Source organism: Toxorhynchites rutilus, chromosome 2 (genome assembly GCF_029784135.1).
Source record: "Toxorhynchites rutilus septentrionalis strain SRP chromosome 2, ASM2978413v1, whole genome shotgun sequence".
Classification (NCBI taxonomy): Eukaryota; Metazoa; Arthropoda; class Insecta; order Diptera; family Culicidae; genus Toxorhynchites; species Toxorhynchites rutilus.
Genome location: NC_073745.1, coordinates 249,479,749 through 249,496,136, shown reverse-complemented (window position 1 = coordinate 249,496,136; position 16,388 = coordinate 249,479,749). Strand labels below are relative to the sequence as shown.

The 16,388-nt window shown below is 38.5% G+C and overlaps 1 non-coding gene across 1 annotated transcript; it reads right to left on the bottom strand.

Annotated features, from left to right (window-relative positions):
- Nucleotides 1-15,481: 15,481 nt before the first annotated feature.
- Nucleotides 15,482-15,620, bottom strand: LOC129772404 (U4 spliceosomal RNA). Its single transcript, XR_008742611.1, has one exon. It is a non-coding gene; the product is annotated as a U4 spliceosomal RNA (small nuclear RNA).
- Nucleotides 15,621-16,388: the final 768 nt, after the last annotated feature.

The window sequence follows — 16,388 nt, the reverse complement described above, 5'->3', positions numbered from 1 at the left end:
AAAATGTTTTCGATGTCAAATGACTTGAAAATGCATAAAACGTCGAGATCTGGTGTTATCTCGAAACAAAAAAAAATCAGTTACTATGTAGTGTAGCCGAACGTAGTAAATATAGTAAAACTTTAGTTGCTTTTTGAGTTTTAAAATCCTTTTGAAACCGGCAGCAATTGCAAAAAAATGACATTCTGATTTATGGAAAAGTTGAAGTCTTGCATAGGTTTTCTCTGGTGACAAAAAATCGAGGCTATGAGCATTCAGGAATGAACTTTTATACAATCCATTTATACTGTTGTGTTTCTTCTAGACTAGCCTTTCATGTACTCCAACACAGTCTCGTACAATTTTCCACAGTTCTAAGACACACAGCCTCCAATATTTCATGGTGAAGAACTCTAATAAAATCTTCGAAATCAACAGCTACTTCAGTGGCAGACACATCGTTTCTTCCAACATGGCCACAAAATGCTTGAAAGATCTCAGGTGAGGAGCGACCTTTGTTGAGGACGTAGATTTTCAACTAAATCGCATAGTACAACAGGACATTTTTTTTATCGAAGGAAATTACGAAAATTACACTTCAATTACTCTACATGAACCATGTGAATATGAAAATATTTATTAATCTTCACAGCGAAGCTTCCAATGCCGGATGCCAAACAATCGATTGCATGTTGAACATAGTTGTGTAAAACATGGATAGTATAAAACTGCCTAAAGTCGTGTATTTTACATACAGTAATAATATTGTCGTAGACAAACCCTGACCTTTTCAAAACAAAATAGCAAAAAGTTCCCAAGAACTATCGGTGATTCGTTAACTTTTCGTTCTAAGCTATACGAAATAGAGACGAATGAATGAAAGACGGGACAAAGATGATTGGAAAATACCGATACTGTTCAGTTCAAAAGGAAACGTTTGGCCAGCCCACATATCAGTCATATATTGTTTAACTTTTGAATTAGAGCGATCATTGAACCAAGCTGTTCAAATTGATGTGAACCATACTTTTTAGTAACCATGAAATGGATTGGATGCTCAGCAACATGTTTACCTGTGATCCATTTATCATAAGGTGTTCTAACATTCGCGCTCTGGGTGTATTACCATGAAAAGAATACTGCTCTATCTTTTGCAGTTTTCGAACGATTTTAGAACAGTTCAAAGCAGTTTTTTCAGGCTTGGTTTTTTTCAAAAACAACCCAATTCCGTCAACTTAATTCGTGTCATATCCATCATGTTCAAAAGTTTTCGGTAGTACTTCAGATTTTTTCAGCGACTGTTTCTGATGATAAAATCGTAGAACTTCGTCTTTTTCGTTTACTCAATCAGCATGGTTCTTGAATACATTCTTCGTTTAGTGCTTTCATGTGTGGCACAATCACTAGATTTACTAAGATTTATTAATTTTTGTTTGTCTCTCATAATGAAATCACTAAGTCTAGCATTTCTCTTCGTTTTAGTTTCGCATTTATTCATGGATCATGTTTCAAAAAAACCGTATAATTTATATCAACGGTCCAGGAATGTGGACGCACTTTGAAAATTGATCAAAAATATCAGACTTGAAGACAAACCCAACTTTTGCTCCCTTCTAGAAAACTTGTTTATTCTACTCGATAAAAACAATCATTCTAGGCATATGGTCGAATATCATCAATGACAGGGTTATTGAAGTTTTATTGTTCTGGGCTCTGTTTGTCGTACTGCTTAGTACGATTCTTTTGTTTTCATTAGAAGGTGAGTAAATTTGGTAAAGGATACAGTTGTAAATCATTGAAATAATTAAAATTTCATTACCAATGTGAAGAATTGTGCTTTCTTGAACGTATTTAAATATCTTCCCCCAAAAATGCATGATAAATTTAAATGGTTTTACCTACCATGTGAAAGCTCATTTCATTTTAAACAGTGATGAGTCCTCGAAAAACTAGGTTTTTACTCAGTAGTCAATTGACTTTCATTTTAACGTTGGAATATTTTTTTTTCTTATTTGGAGTATAAAAAAATAATATTTTTTACTGCGTATAATTGAGGTCTGTCTATAATCGGGTTCGACCTGTAAAGTAAACTTTACTTATTCGCATGGAAATTTATGCTTTCATTAAATGAAGTATACGATTATACAATTCAATAATATTATATAATACAATTAGCTAATGTAATACGTATGAAACGTGATGAAATACATTTCAAAAACCGATAAAACATATTATATGATCATATGTCATGTCAGATTTAAATTGAGCATCCCTAATTGCTGAAGAACAACTCTTGCACATTCCAATAATACCTCTGAAATATTATTGGACTAGTACTCATTTGGATGTGCGAGGGACCGGTCCTTCGTCCCGTTTAATCATATCTTTCAATAAAGTTTATTGAATTAAACGTGGCGGTTGAATAGTTATTCGCGATCCGAAATCGTGGGCGGTCAAGTGTGGTTTGCTGGAAAACTATCTCGGGGTTTCGACAAAAAACATAAAAAGGACGACACCAGAAGATTATGCGTTGATTATCGGCGTCTTAACAAGGTCATCATTCGCGACCATTTTCCACTTCCGTTGATTGAGGACGTTATAGATGAACTGCAAGGAGCAAGGGTTTTCACAACCCTGGATTTAGAGAATGGATTTTTCCACGTGCCAGTAGATGAATATAGCCTGAAGTATACAGCTTTCGTCACACCCTCTGGCCAATACGAGTTTTTGGCAACGCCGTTTGGATTGAGTACATCACCGACCGTGATCCAACGGTATATAAACAACATCTTTCGAGAGTTGATCGAGAAGAAGGTCGTGATATTTTACATCGACGATTTACTGATTCCAGCGAAGAACGAGAAGGAAGCGTTGGAGAAACTAAAAATGGTGCTTGTAGTAGCGGAATGTCACGGCCTAAGAATCAAATGGCAGAAGTGCCAGTTCCTGAAACGGAAGATCGAATATCTGGGATACGAAATTGAAGAAGCGGAGATAAGGCCAACGAAGGACAAAATAGCAGCTGTGAAGAACTCCCCCGATCCTAAAAATTTCAAGGAGATACAACGGTTTCTAGGTTTGACTGGATTTTTCCGGAAGTTTGTGGAGAATTATTCAGTTAAGGCAAAGCCACTCACGGATTTGCTGAAAAAGGATGCAGATTTCGTATTCAGGCAGGAGCAGAAGGCGGCAGTTGAGTAGTTGAAGCAGGCGCTGGGTTCCCGACCAACCTTAACACTATATCATCCACAAGCAACTACAGAACTTCACACGGATGCCAGTAAGGCGGGATATGGAACCATTTTGTTACAGAAGAGACCGGACGATGATAAATTCCATCCGATCTACTATTTTAGCAGAATGTCTTCTTCGGAGGAAAACTACCCAAGTTACGAGCTGGAGGTTCTTGCAATCGTCGCGGCGGTGAAAAAGTTTAGGGTTTATCTACTGGGAATCCCATTCAAAATTGTCACCGATTGTTCTGCCTTTAAGATGACGATGGTGAAAAAAGGCATTACACCGAGAATCGCTGGCTGGGCGCTTCTTCTGGAGGAATATGATTACGTCATCGAACATCATCCAGGAGCTCGGATGAAGTATGTTGACGCGCTGAGTCATGCACCAGCGGTTCACTTGCTGCGGAATAACGTGGTTGACCAAGTGAAGGTGAGTCAGCAAGCGGATGAAAAGCTAAGAGCAATCATGAAGGTGTTGGAGACCGGTGACTATGGCGACTACTCCCTGGACCACGGAGTTCTATACAAGCAGCATGGCGGCGGAAAACTCCTGGTAATACCGACAGCGATGCAAAACTCGGTTATCCGGCAAATTCACGAGCAGGGGCATTTCGGCGTAAGAAAGATGAAGGAGCTAATTCAACGGGAATACTGGATTGACAATCTTGAAGCCAAGCTGGAGAGAATTTCCAAAAGTTGTATCCCTTGCATTTTAGCATCACGAAAGTCTGGAAAGAAGGAAGGACTTCTTCATCCAATTCCCAAAGATGACTTACCGTTATCAACGTATCATGTTGACCATCTTGGTCCATTAGTAGCCTCCAAAAAGCAGTATCGCTATATTTTCACGGTTGTGGATGCATTCACAAAATTTGTATGGATTTATCCAGTAAAATCTACAACTGCGGAGGAAGTCCTGCAGAAGTTGGAGATCCAGAAAGCTACTTTTGGGAATCCAGCGAGAATAATTTCCGATCGAGGAGCAGCATTTACGTCAACAGCGTTCCAGAAATATTGCGAAGCAGAAGGAATTGAGTACCTGCTAACAACGACTGGTGTTCCTAGAGGGAATTGACAGGTGCAGAGGATCCACGGAACCATCGTTCCTGCACTGACGAAGTTGTCGATTGAGAATCCCGAAAATTGGTATCGGTACATTGATCGTTTGCAGCGTTACATTAACAATACGCACCAACGAAGTATCGATCGTAGTCCGTTTGAACTACTCTTTGGAACAGTCATGAGATCTCCAAAAGATGTACGTTTGACTGAAGCAATAATGCAGGAACGGGCCGAGTTATTCCACGAAGCAAGGGCAGAAGAACGTGTAGATGCAAGAAAGAAGATTTTGGAGGCACAGCAGCAGATGAAAAAACAGTTCGATCGGAATCACAGGGTGCCAAATGTCTACGAGGTTGGTGATTCAGTAGCAATCAATCGTACGCAATTTGGAAGTCATCTCAAAATTGCAAAAAAGTTTTTGGGTCCATGTCGAGTTACGGTGCAGAAGCGCAATGATCGCTACGACGTTGAGAAAGTTGGAACAGAACAAGGGTCGAACAGAACAGGAACGTGTGCAGAGTTCATGAAGCGGTTCATCCCAGACGACGAAGATGAAGATTTCTACGACGAAATTGAGACGGCGATTGATGACGTCGACAAGCAAGAATCAGCTGTTGTTCCAGCGTCATCCGGGCCGGACGACGGTCAGTCTGGCCGAATGTCAGATTTAAATTGAGCATTCCTAATTGCTGAAGAACAACTCTCGCACATACCAACAATACCTCTGAAATATTATTGGACTAGTACTCATTTGGATGTGCGAGGGACCGGTCCTTCATCCCGTTTAATCATATCTTTCAATAGAGTTTATTGAATTTAACGTGGCGGTTGAATAGTTATTCGCGATCCGAAATTGTGGGTAGTTAAGTGTGGTTTGCTGGAAAACTATCTCGGGGTTTCGACATGTCATATGTTTGTGAACCTAGAGTCAATCTGCCGATATCGATCAGATAAAACCATTTCGATGGTGAAAACCCCATAATATGAATTTACAACAACAACAAATCCCATTTTGATCAGGTTGTTCCAGAGGACATGAATCATCATTGACTAATGAGATATAGTTCTCCTGTCTCCTGCTCCCGGAAGAGAAACTGTTAATAGTCAAACAACAAACATTAATTTCACTTTGGATAACAGTCAAAATGTAATCAACATTATAATGTGTAACTCTATAAATCATTCGGATGATTCCGACGATTACACATAGTAATTTTTACATAGATTACACATAACAAATCATATTTAGTTGACTGGAGCAAAAAGATGACATCGTCGGAAACACACAACAAATTGCATAATCACTATTTGTATTACTCTCCAAAATTCTAATAACCTATTGAACCCGAAAATATATAAATGCATTAGCAGCAACTAGGAAAAAAAAGATTCACCACTCTCCAAAAAAGCACATCTTAGTATTTCTCGCCAGCAGCTAACAACACCAGCAGCAGCGATTTATATACACGAGATGCCGTCGCTTGCCGTTGTTTTTATGTGGCGAAAACATACGACAAAGCTATACTATGCTCCTTAGAAGTCTAGACTCCACCATCAGCAGGATATTCAACGACTCGTCTTCGGTTCGCCGTTCAAACATAGCCGGAGCAAAGCAAAGCGTGGAAAAGCACATGGAAAACACATTCGGCGCGAGTGAGAAAGCTCCATCCCGAACCGTTTTGCGGGCTCCTTGTCCTGCACGTGATGTATATAAAAACACCGCCGCTTGCTGGCTGGAAGATGTTACCCCATCTCCGAAAGCATACCGAAAGAACGAAGCGTGGAAAACAGAAGAAAAAGCCCTCCACATAGGCAGGCGCTAGCTCCCTACGGTTGGGGTGTTATGGTTTTTGCTTTCCCAATTTCGCTTTTGCTCTCCTATAGTCAACACGAGTTTCATTCACCATCATCTCGCATCGGACCGCTCCCGCTGCCGCCACCTCCGCCACCACCCTCGGGTTGATTTCGGATGCGCATTTCAAATTTCGCGCACTTCGGTGAGAGTTCGAGTTGCGATTTTTTCGCCGATCCTTGCCGGAGAGTGAAAGCGATGGGAGAACTCCATTCCGAGCGGATTCCAAACGGAGTAACACGGAGAGAGAGTAGTCCTGCGAGATAAGAAGCTCTAGCCATGCGAACTTTCCCAATCAACGCCGAGACACAGAACCGACTTGTTCCGACACACTTCTTCTATCGGCAGTGTGGCACACAGTAGACTCAAAATTTTGGACTTGGACTGGTCCTTTTTTTCCCTTAGGAATTTCTCCGGGCAAATTTGCTGGTCCATGGTCCCAGAAGTAACGAAAATTTCACCTCTCACTCCACAACTGCAAAATGCTTGCCAGACTGAAAACTTTCAGGGGAATTACGACTTCTTCTTGATTTTGCATTCTTCTGGGACACTCTTCCGGTCAACCGAGGTATAAAATCCATGTCCAAGAATTTAGACGAAAACTGCCAAGCAATACGTCTCTCGTCATCCATAACCTCACGATAATATTCTTGGGATCCGCTTGAAAAGACCCACTACTTTTGCATATGGTTTATTTTGCCGGTCCGCCTCTTCCGGGTGTCCGAGCGATAATCGGACGAAATGTTTCGGAATTCCATACACACATTTCAGAAATTTGGCTAACATTCCAGCGGAATAACTGATCAAAATCGAAGATAAAAGACTGAACGTGTTGAATGATGGAGTATTGAGGAAAAAAATAACAAAATATAAAATATATATAAAAAGTGTGTGTGTACAGAGGGAAAACAAATTGAACAAATAATTAAAAAGTTTAAAAATGTTACAGAAAGTATATGAAAGTGCATACCAGCATACGAAGATCTCTGCTGTTTGGTAGACCTCGATACTGTCAGAAGCTGACGCAGAATCGCGGATATCACATTCTTCTGTAAATTGTTGAGCGGACGGATAAGAAGTCAGTGTCTCTACGAACGGATCAATTTAAATACCAGCGCTTTTTCTCTTCGCCGCTGTAGGTTGTTTGATCCACCCCTGAGGTCAAGAAATTATACCCAACACGAGCTTACAATTAGATTCATGCGTGAGTTGAACATGCTGCAAGAAGTGATTTCTAAGGATATGACCCCAGAAGAAATTCGAAGAAGACTAAGATTATTTACAACTGAATGTAGGGGAACCGGGGGTAAGACGGACAGTAGGGTGGCAATGGATGTATGGGAAAAATTTCATCATCGAATTTCAAAAACCGACCATGTACATTTTGATTATTGGCCCAAAAAATTATCTGTGCAAAGTTTCAGCTCGATCAGAGATGATTTAGGGGTGCCTCAAAGCGCTTAAAGTTTTGATTCTGGAAATTTGGAATTTTTTTTCGATACCAAATGATTCAAAAATGCATGAAACGTCGAGATCTGGTGTCATCTCAAAAAAAAAATTTTTGGCCGAAAATCGATCTTCTGGGACTTGGACTGAGTGGCAATGAGGGTAAGGAAAAAAAAAATTATCGAATTTAAAGAATCGACTAATGTACATTTTGTTTATTGGTCCAAAAAAAAGACCTGTGCAAAATTTCAGCTCAATAGGACATGGTTTATGGGTGCCTCAAAGCACTGGAGGTTTTGATTTTTTCATACTCGAAAATCTTTCAAGGGGGTAGTAAAGGAAATTTATAAAATCGATTTTTTTTTCGATGCCAAATGACTTAAAAATGCATAAAACGTCGAGATCTGGTGTTATCACGAAAAAAAAAATTTTGGCCGAAAATCGACTTTTTGGGACTTTGAGTACTTTGAGTATTTTGAGGCACCCCTAAACCATGTCCGATTGAGCTGAAATTTTGCACAGGTCATTTTTTTGGACCAATAAAAAAAAATGTACATGGTCGGTTCTTTAAATTCGATTTTTTTTTTTCCAGGGAAAGGGAAACAAAAACCGAAAATCAAACATGATTCCGCGTGTGGATGTAATTTTTGCGGCTTCGATTTTGAGCATTTTGGGCATTTTTTTAACCCTTTCATTGCGGCAGTGTGCTCCGCCAATGTGCTACCACTGTACGGAGCACTGCGCCGAAAAGTATGCACATTGCGCTCGTGTGGTCGAAGAGCAGTATGAATTTCATGTCGTCTAAAGACGACGCTCGTACAAACAGCTCGTCGCGCGGATGTCGTCTATAGACGACGCTCGTAACGAAAGGGTTAATTGGTAAATTGAATTCGGTGATGGTTTGTGAGTTGACAGAGAAATGATATTAGGTATGTACGGAAAAGTAAATACCTTCGTAAGTGGTAAATTGAAATTATTGAAAAAATTGCACTGGTGGGGTTGAAATGGACAATCACATCCAATGCATGATGGTAAGTGAAGGGAAGAATATTCAACTCTTTTTTATATTGCTTTCTTATTTTATTCTATTTCAGTTACTGGACATACAAACACTGAGAGGGAGCGAAATTATTCCACTCGCGAGCAAGAATGCTGTCCATATTCTTAATATGCCCACATGTCCATTATACCCGCATCGAAAATGTTCTACTTTTCGGTTTGTTCTAATTTAGGTAAAAAACATGAAAAAACACAAACACACCCTCATTTCCCCTATAAGCTGACATGTGTTTTTTTATGTTTCCATGTTTAGTTTTTGAGCTGAGTTTTATTTCTTTGTTTCCATGCTTATTATTTAAGAAGAATAACGGGCTTGCAGCCTATAAAGGGCGAACACGAAATTATTGCGACACCGAAAATGTCATGCCAATTTTCTTATAATGTTTAGCATCAAACCAAAATTTTAGGGGAGTTTTATACATATATTTACTTCAAAAATCAAAAGAAATATTAATCGATGGAGCCTTGAGTGTAAAATTGAACGCATTTTGGCTTGATGCCCTCCATCTAAGTCTTTACAGTGTCATCCGGTACCAGTTTCTCAGTTTTTTTTTCCATTTTCTTAACATCTTCTTCTCGTCTTTGACTGTCTTCTTGCTCTTCCGAAGTTCCCGCTTCATTATTACCCAGTACTGCTCCACCGGGAGCAGCTCCGGACAGTTTGGCGGGTTCATGTCCTTTGGAACAAAATGGACAAAATTGGCCTCATACCACTCCAAGATACTTTTAGAATAGTGGCATGATGCCAAATCTGGCCAAAATAGCGAAGCTTCGTCGTGCTGCTGCAAAAAGGCAAAAGGCGCTTCTCGAGGCACTCAGATTTGTAGATCTCGCCATTTACTGTGCCCTTTGTCACGAAAGGCTCACTCCTCAGTCCGCAAGAGCAGATGGCCTGCCAAACGAGATATTTGGAGGCGAACTTCGACATTTTCTTCTTCTTAAATTTGTCGTTCACATCGAACTTGCTCTTGCCGTTGAAAAACTCCAACCCCGGAATTTGCTAAAAATCGGCTTTTATATACGTTTCGCCGTCCATCACACAGCAGCCATATTTTGTCAGCATCTTCTCGTAGAGCTTCCGTGCCCGAGTTTTAGCAGTCGATTGTTGCCGCTCATCGCGGTTTGGGAAGTTCTGTACCTTGTATGTATGTAGTCCAGCTCTCTTCTTTGCATACTGGACGTAGCTCTGCGACAAGCCGATCTTTTTAGACAAATCACGGCTTGAGACGTTGGGATTTGTTTTAATCATCCGCTTCATCTTTCCCTCCGTCTTTTTGTTCTCCGGTCCCGGTTTTCTTCCAGCTCCTTTGCCGTGGTCCAACGTCAACCGCTCCTGGAACCGCTTCAACACTCTGGAGACGGTTGAATGGTGAATGTTCAACATTTTTCCCAACTGCCGGTGCGACAGGTCAGGAAATTCCAGGTGTTTGGAAAGAATTTGTTCTCTCGACTCGCGTTGGTTCACCTCCATTTCCGTTGAATCAGAAAACACGACTTCGAGTTTGACAGCATGTAGACAATACACATCAATGATAAAGTGTGCAAAATTTGGTTGATTTTTACCCAATGGTAAAAATGTTATGCCCTGTTGAATGTGTCGCAATAATTTCGTGTTCGCCCTTTAGTCTAATAAACATCAATCAATCAATCAATCAATGAAGGATTTTAAAAAATAAAAAGTTACAGGGAAATATAAAAGAAGAGAAAGAAGAAAATCATTTTTGACGGAAATGAAGTAATAAAAAGCAAATGAAAACGAGTAATGAGTATAAGGAGAAAATATAAAGTGGTAAGTAAATCAAATTCAGAAAGATAGAAAGAAAATATACACAAAAAAGTGCATATACAAATGAAAACAAAGTTTGTTAAGTGCCAAACTATTGAAAAGGAAATGGATAAAAGACAACTAAAAAACATAGAGAAAGGTGTACAGATGGAATGAAGCAAAGTGTAAAAAGTAAATGAAATCAAATGATTTGAAGAGAAGAAAAATTATCTACATACAGATAAGATGACAAGCTAAAATAAATATAAAATATACACAATAAATGGAATAGGAGAAAGCAATGGGTGGGTTATATCTATGATATAACCGCAAGGTTGACTTGAGACTACCGTTGGCTTAGTGATCATTTGTTTGTATTAAATAAATTATTGATTGAATGAAACAATTTTCGAATTCGATTGAATTCAAAATAATTGTTGTTTAAGTAAAGAATTTGAACAAACGCCATGTAATGGAAGGCACCTTGGTTTTGAAGGTTGTGTTGGGGGAATGGCTGAGATGGCTGAGATAGCACTTAACATTTTACAGTTATTCAGTTGCTTATCTCAGAAAAAAATACATTTTATCAATAGTGATAGATGCGTAGAAATATTTCCTATCAATTAATGCAAACATCTTTCCGATCTATTAAGAAATGTTTGAGTTCGAGCATTCGAAGTCTTTCATTTTTTTCCTGCCTATTCTGTGTTCAGGTTTTCATTCTACCCCCCATATATTCCGGTTAGACTTAGTCCCACGTCGAAAAATGACAAACCAAACAAAAGAGAGAATAGAATAGATACGGGGAAATTAAGAGGAAAAATCAAAATATACAATGTGCCAATAAAAGGAGAGAAATTATTAATGAAGTAGTTACGTGACAATAAAAGAGAGAATTTACGTAGATAAAGCAATGACCCATAAAAAGATAAAACAAAGCTTAAGGGAAGAAACTAAACGATAGAAAAAAAAACAATAAAAATAAACAACAATATATGGAAATACGTATAATAAAGAAACAAACATACAGCAAATGATAAAGAGTTATTAGCATATTAGGATAAAGTAGGAAGAAGAGGATAGAATAGTGAAAATAATTCAGAGGAAGAAAGAATTGAACACAGAAGGGTAGAAATGAAAAAGCAATTTGAGATGAAATTGAATCAAAGAGCGAATGAGACAATATGGATAGGATAGGATAGGATAGGATAGGATAGGATAGGATAGGATAGGATAGGATAGGATAGGATAGGATAGGATAGGATAGGATAGGATAGGATAGGATAGGATAGGATAGGATAGGATAGGATAGGATAGGATAGGATAGGATAGGATAGGATAGGATAGGATAGGATAGGATAGGATAGGATAGGTTAGGATAGGATAGGATAGGATAGGATAGGATAGGATAAAATAGTTTCAACAATAAATTTTTTAGTAGAATTTTAATTTTTTTCCTTCAAAAAAAAACAGAATAAAGTGTCCGAAATTCGAATCGTAATTTTTCCCTACGATTTATTTTTGTACCGTTGAAATTGGTGATACACAGTAAAGTAATATAAGCTGCGTGTCTGAGTTGTTTATTAAGCTTCGATATTACGTACTATTCGATTTCGATACAACGTACAATTTTGAAAGTGAAATGTACGTTATATCGATGTTACCCTGTAATAAGTGGACAATGTGCCACTGGACGAACTCTCAACAGAAGAAACGGTTAACCCTTCCTATGTTGCCGTGTATCCTGGCAACTCATCAACTCACGGTAAAAGTAATCCTTACCTTACTCCTGCAGTGGCCACAAGCGAGTCCAGGGACATGTTGTACAGAGAAGTAGTACCTGCGTAGAAGTAAAAAAAGAAAAACGGATGAGGAAGGAAGGTTAAACGTAGTTGTTGTAGAGTGTAAATTCCTTGTCCAAGACGATGTAACTTTTGATTTTAAAGCTTATCCGATCGAAATACGGTTTTCGATTTTCTGATTTCGGATTTCGGATTTCAGCAGAATTCTGGCAACACCAACCAGGGGGTGTAAGCTCATGGCGCTCATAGCGTACACAGCCGGCTTTTGGTGGTAAATTTCATAAATAAACAAATCCTGATCCTCCGGCGGCACGTGCGCTAGAAAGAGAGCTCCGCCGGACGGCTCGTTACAGGATGTGCAAGAGTTACGAAGGGGAAAAAGCTTCCGGCTCGTCCTCTCCTCCCCCCGGTTCCACCGAGAGCCGAGAACCGAGATTGCTTGAGAGCGTGTCTCCGAGAGAACGAGAGAGAGTAAATTTTGCGAAATCCTGTGCTTTTTCCGAGGGGGAAAAACAGGAGCCGTCGGATGGCTGTGGCTGGCTGGCGATTTTTTAAACAACTCCAAACTCAGACACGAGTAGACTTTTGAAGCCGGCAGATCCAATTTGCACGCGTTTCAATTCTCCACGTGTGCTGTTTTGTGTGTGAGGTGGTAGTTTTTTATTATCAACAATTTGCTTCTCATATTGGTGCGGCGTGATCGGTTGATGTGCTCTGATGAAAGGATAGCATCTTGCGAGAGAAGAATAAATAGGAACAAAAAAAAAGTTGGATACTCCGCAATCGGAAATCTCGAGTTGCTAAACGCGCGGCATTTGGTGTGTGAGGAGTGAAATTTCCTGCTGGGTTTATGAAAATCCCATCCGTTGGATTCGGCGAAAGTTGTGAATGAGAAGTATTGAAGTAAATCAATTTGCGACTGGATCTGACCAGCACAGGCATTAGCCCTTTTCTTGGTCACATCGTAGTGCTGGAGGAAAATTGTTACCGAAAGTTACGAAAGCATTCCGTACCGCATGAAAAGCGAGCGTGTGGAAATTGCTTGGCATGAGGCAGAAGATACGTGCGAATTGTGTTTTATGTGCTCCAGCTGAACTTGAGTGCTTTTCTAGAGCATTTTCGGTGAAAATAATTCGACCCCAGCCATACGGTCTAATCTAATATTAAGTAGGCACAAAAACGTCGAGTGAACGGACGTAAGGAGGCCGCACTTCGCCGAGTGTCCCGTGAAAACACGCAAGGCTCGCAAGGCTGCGTTCGAGTGTGATTCAGTGTACCCCAGAGTGACTCCTCCGAGTCGGTCCCGGAAAGGGTGAAGTGAGTGAGACACACATGCGAGTGATTTTAGTTTGTTTACGGAGAAGTTCTTACCGTACACAGTTTACAAAGTTTATCAAAGTTGAAAGATAAAGAAAAGTAATTTGAGCAACTATTATTGCACTGGGAATTGCCGATATCAGACGCTGATTAGTGGAGTAATGAAGGTTTTGGAGCGGGCTGTAAATATATAATAACCGGAGGAAGGAAGAGGAACAAACATCGATAAGACCCAGCTGGCGGAGGAGCACTGCCGATAAGCGGAACGAAACGAAACGAGCGACGAGATTAAAAAGCCATCGTCGGAGGGATTTCGTGGGACTTTAAAGTAAGTTATTGTTGGCCGGATTTCTGCGAAATGAGTAAAATATAGCCAATGAGTGATTCGTCCCATTCGTTAGGATGGGTACATTTTCTCTGGGATTTTCCCCGATTTATTACCAATGACGTAGAGAAACCGACCGCGATTGAAAGATGTATGTATATTAGTTAGTTGAATATTCATGAAATATAAATTTGTTATTTGTCTTTAAATGGTGAAGTGTCTACTTCCTGCGCTTTACGAATGAATGCAAACGGTTGATTATGGTGATAATGAAGTGATGAGGAGCGATATAAAATTTCAATACGAATATACAATTGCATACGTTAACTTGTGATATGAAAATCCAAGTTAAGATGTTGTGGTAACATAAATAAATTGATCAATTAAGAAAAACAAAATTATCGATTTCTTCGGAAGTTGAAGATAAAAATAGTTTGTTTTTTAAGGAAAAAAAGAGAATCAATAACTAATTTTTCCAGATGATTGATGTCTTGCTTCTTCCGTGATTTGATTTATTGTGAATTTGAAAACGTTTCGTCTCAATATTATTCAAATGTATTGATCAAAAATTGTGCTTTATAGTGTCATGAAAGACAGTTGATCTCAAAAGTTACAACCTTTGTATTGTAATTTTTAGATTTCGTCGGATGTTTCGCAAACCAGACCACAGATAGCGCTAACCACCTGTATCATTCAATATATAAACCAAGAAAATTAATAACTTTAATTAGTTACATTTTACATCCCAGTATGGTTGACATATTTTGTTCCTTCAAACCATTCTAGATATCTGTTATATAAGAATGTTATTTGTTGGACCCCGTCAATTTTGGAATATTTGAAATCCTGTGAAATCACATTGAATTTGATGTTTGCATAATACAAGTACCGAATATAAATGATTTGAAAGATACAGCGCGGACTCGATTATATACAGTTTATGATTTCTTTTCACTGTATATAATCGAATCCTGTATATAATCGTATAGAGATGAAACTATCCGGCCAATATTTGCTATTCGGCCGGATACCGGATAGTGACAAAATCTTATTAAAATTGAACTATTATCAACTCATATGATCAAAGTTTTATTCAGCTTTGATTTCGTTTAACGTTTCGTTGAAGACGGCAATGAGCTGTTATTCTCAGAAGATTCGTCTCAAGATATTTTTGTAAAATGATTTAAATTTCAATGATGTTTTGTCTGTATATTTACGTTTCGAGAACACCTCAATGGTCTGACCTGAACCTCGGGTTTAAAAAGGCAATCAGATAATTTTGATCTTCTTCTAAGAAGCGTTTAAATATGTTCTCATACGAAGTAAGTTCGGTGTTCTTTGTGCAGTCTCGTCCTTATCCAAATACTTTTTTGATGTAGCAACATGTGGAATAACCTCGATTATATAAAAGCCCAACACACTTCTCCACCAAGCATAACAGTTGTTGAGTCTTCAAATTAGTGAATTTGTCGCCGATCATAATAATTTCGATTTGTAGTGAAGTAATTCTCTGAAGACAGTTCTAAGTTTGTTCTCAATCTCAATGGAAATAATTGATTGCTGATTGCATGTAACACTTACTCTTACTTGGCCAGTATTCGAATTATCTCAATACACTCAAAAAAATCTACTTATGATAATACCATTATCAGAATAAAACTGTTCTAATTCCTAGTAGAAAACATGATACACTATCAAATAGGGTTTTTTTTTCAATTAGCATTAATCGCACCTCGGTATAACCTCTTTTGTTACGATATCGCAACTGTCCAAAGCTAAATTGGTTACTTATTCTAAATGAAAAATGTAGTATTCCTTCAAAATTTTTATTTAAAAATGTATTTATTTCTTTCTTACATTTCTCACTTTATTTGCACCATTTGCACCAAGAGCCGAATATCCGGCCTCGAAGCTACTATCCGTTTCATCACTATAATCGAGTCAAAAAAATGTTTTTATTCGTTTTTTTGCATGCATTTTTGGTTTTTTGAATATAAAAGAAGAATTTGATTCATCCCCTTAAAGTTAGAAAACACCTTTCTCAAATGAAAAAAATAAATTTATCCAGATTCTCTCAGGAGGTGATAGACGATCATATTTGATGAAAACAATCCTTCTACGCATATGGTCGAATTTCAACAATGTCATAATTATAGAACTTTTTTTCTATTTCGGACTCTGTTGCCGCTACGCTACGCTACGAAAGACGATTCTGTTGCTTTCATTTAAAAGATGAGAAAATTCAGTACAGGATTTAGTAGTGCGACATCTAAATTAGTGGATTCCAATAACATTTTGGAAATGAAAAAACTAAAAAGTTAATAATTTTTGATGCGTTATCATTAATTTCATCCTAAAAAAATATATTAAACTAGATTGTTTCTATCAATTAAATTGAAGCTCTCTCAGTGCTCTTTGATACCCAACTTCTATCTTTCTTAATTCGGCTGCGATATCGGTATAAACAATTCTTGGTAAAAATTCAAGCAAAATCTTAAAAAATCACTAGTTTTACCCCACTGTACATGTAATAGTCACTTAAATT